Raw genomic sequence first — 3,522 nt, 5'->3', positions numbered from 1 at the left:
CGAGATCATTCTGGTTATTTGTAGATATATCGGTTACTATTGATCGCAATAATTTATAAAATTTAAATTAAAGTAAAGAACTTTTTCCTATTTAGTTACTGACAGATAATTTGTGCCAAGTTGTTCAAAATTTCTTCCGTGTTTCAAACGTTTTGTTCGCGAAAAAACGAGGAGGTAATTGTAAGGCTGCACCTCATTGATTTCGGTGATTTTGAAATATGTTGTCACGTTAACATTCTGGATCATACTTAACATCAAAGCAATTAAAATATCTGCCAGTGCATGGCGTATCTTTCCCAGTGTATGTTTGTGTTGAATCATTTGTCGCATCAAACAAGAACTCGTCCTTCCGATGGGACAATGTTGTTAGAAAATGGGGAATGCTCTATAAATAACGGATCTAAAGACACCAAGAGACGAGTATTCAGCATTCTCCAATTTACTCGAATTAGCTTAGGAGCTTCTCATGCGTTAACTACAAGATTTTCCTTAAGTTAGCGCTAACGAGGACTCGCGTCCTAAACAAAAAGAAGAATATAAGAACGATGGCAAAATCAATTACGTGATATGCAGTAACAAACTGTGCCGTGTAAAAGTCACGAAATAAGTCTAATAAGGAGCTGTTGAAAGAAAAGAACATTGCCTCGAGGTAGATTGATCGTAACAACTTTTTTCCAACTACAAGTTAGTTGTACTATATCACTAGAAGTTCTATTTCTGTTACTTTAAAAAACATCATTTCTGAAAACTAGCTTTCTATGTTTAAAAAATATCGAGCTACGATACATTTAAATAGTATATGGCATACCATATAATTTTTAAACATATTTGCCAAAGGAAATTTCACATGTCCTTTTTTTTATTACCAGAACAATTAATATGCCAACTTTATCCTTTCAAATATCCCATCTCATTTATAACTTCGTAAAGCTTCGAGAAATCCTGCGCTCTTCACAGAATCATTAATGACCCAAATCGAGAACGAAAGACGAACCAGCACGACTATAAATCCACGGCGTATTTGTCCGAAAGCAACAGCGTGGATTCATAGGGGATTTCTGAAAAATCCTACGTTGGATCCCCGGTGTTTGCTCGCGGATAATGATCAACACGAAGTCTCGATTCGTTGGCGATTATAACCGCGAGTTTCGGAGGCACCGCTTCCGGCTAGGTTAGCAGGAAGATAAATGTTTTTGCCGTAGCCGGCGAGATAGCGGAATGATTTATCTGACCCTTAAATTAATCCGCCCTGGAGCTTGACGTGGTGCCACGTCACTGTACTTGCCCATCCGATTTTCTACCACTGACCAATTTACTTGCTTCCGTTTACCACGCTGCGCCGCTTTTCGTGTCACCGAGCCGAACTTGCTGCGAGGAATTGAGAAATGGACTGCTCTCTTCATACAGGGCTAATTGAATGGCGAGAAGAAAAGCTTGATGGAGATTGTGAAATGGAGGATAAGTTCAGCTTGGGCGAAGTATTGTTTGCGTGACAGGAAAGAAATGAAAATAGCGGGATAAAAATTTTGAAATTTAACAATTAACTCGTCAACTCCCAATGTGCAATATTTATTTTAGAAATAAATAACAAATAAAACTTTGTCCTTAAAATAAAATATTCTTTAAAACAAATGTTTCCAGCCATTTCTTCTATATCCTTCCTTTGTGTCAATTACTTTCGTCAAAGTCTGTTATTAGAACAGTTGTTTCGCTAGTAGCAGAATATTTACATAGAATTTTCGAGTTTATCTGTCGTGTAAGTATTAAACAGGAGTTAATAGACGTTGCCATATTCATGGTGTGTCTTCCATGAGAGATGTCGGATCGACTTTGAGTTGCTTAGGTAAACTTTGTTACTATTAGGAAGTTTCTTTGCAAGTACAACTAGTTATACATTGTTAGAGAGACGTAGTCTACTGCGTCTAGATTTATGAGATGTTCGAATGTTTGGAAGCTTTTCAATGCTAATTTTATCATTAAATAAGCACGACATTTTTCAGAAACGATAGAAATTTTTACACACTATTACATTTTTCTAAATAAAAATCTTTTTTTAATATTTGTTATGGCTATCTAAATTTCCATCGCTTTGTTAGAACCTTTTTTTCCGTTGAATTTTCTCGGAATAGATATTGTACCTACGTTCACTTTGATTGTGCTATTGATCGTAACATTTTCTCCATTTGTTTTTACAACAATGTTGTTTTTACTATTGAAAACTGTTTCTTTATTTGTCAAACAAATAGTACACGTTGGAACACAGAAAGTAAAAAGTTATACGCGAAACATTTGTCCTCGCGTCTATTGCAAATGGTAGATAAATTTAAAAATTACAAAGTGCAATATTCGCTCTGTTCCTCTTATCGTTGCTGCCAGTCTCACCTAGTTTCAATACTGCTTTACGAAGTTTCCATTCGCTAGAAAATTCCTTAGGCTAAATATATATCTTTCATTATCATCTCATTAATATATTCTACCTAATTAAGCAAATAACATTAGATAATTTTTCAAAACTCGGAAAACTTCCTCTAATAATATTCTAGAAATTCTTCTAATAAGCTATCCACATGCATATATCCAATTCTTTTATAAAATTTTATTCTCTAGCGTACCCAAACTGTGGGGAAAATCTTCGTCGAGTAGAAGGCAAAGTTTATTTCAAATCAATATTTCGTACATTGGTTACGGAGGTACTGGACTTCAAAGCGTAGCACGTACGGTGCACAGACCAATAAACGCAAATTGAACACACCGTGACCCATATTCTTTTCTGGAAACGCGTATGTTTATTAGTAGTAGTACTACTATTAAGGTAGTACTACTATTAAACTGTGGAGGACGATTAAACGTGTTGGTGTATATAGTGATGAGATGAGTTGATACTTACTGTAGTCAAATAGATTTAAAACTATTTGCAGTACAGAATTAGTCGTCGTTTGCTCAGTGTTGCTCGATATGCGTATACAAGGTAATGCATACGTTCGCTAGATATTAATCGATTATAAGATTACTCGATACTAACTAATTGGCTTAACGATCGTGTTCGTTTATTTATACTGGTCGGGGGAGTACTGGAAAGTTTAAATTCAACTTCGGTTGACGGTTGCACGTAGCGGCGACATTGTTTTACCCGGAGTTTAATTATCGTTACGTTTTGTACGTCAAGACGGTGTCAATGTTCCTAGGCAAAACAACCACATGAGTCGCTCTCGATTCGCATCGTCCTCTGACTTATCTGCCGCTACAAAACTAAACAGCGATTGCTTAGTTCTAAGCGATTAAAAATCTGGAAATTAGAGACAAATGAATTCGTACGGTGGACCGTGGAATGCATCGTGAATTCGCAATTTCATTGTTGTTTAATTATGGATGAAGAAGAATTTTAATCCGTACGTAAGAGTTATAGAGATTTAGAGTTTCAACTCCACTAAAACACGCAACTAACTGAAAGCAAAAAATCGAAAGAAAGTTAAATCTTACTTCATTTTCTAACTTTCAGAACTTTAAGAAGAACTTTTACCT

General features: G+C 35.6%; 1 long non-coding RNA gene across 1 annotated transcript; it reads right to left on the bottom strand.

The window, feature by feature from the left end:
• Window positions 1–1,282: 1,282 nt before the first annotated feature.
• On the bottom strand, window positions 1,283–3,165 carry LOC126923309 (uncharacterized). The gene is made up of 3 exons (XR_007713110.1): window positions 2,888–3,165; window positions 2,613–2,770; window positions 1,283–2,477 (listed from the first exon to the last, which is right to left on the bottom strand). It is a non-coding gene; the product is annotated as an uncharacterized LOC126923309 (long non-coding RNA).
• Between the last annotated feature and the right edge of the window lie 357 nt (window positions 3,166–3,522).

The sequence above is a fragment of the Bombus affinis genome, chromosome 13 (genome assembly GCF_024516045.1).
Source record: "Bombus affinis isolate iyBomAffi1 chromosome 13, iyBomAffi1.2, whole genome shotgun sequence".
NCBI classification, from domain to species: Eukaryota; Metazoa; Arthropoda; class Insecta; order Hymenoptera; family Apidae; genus Bombus; species Bombus affinis.
This window is presented reverse-complemented; position numbering and strand designations above follow the sequence as displayed.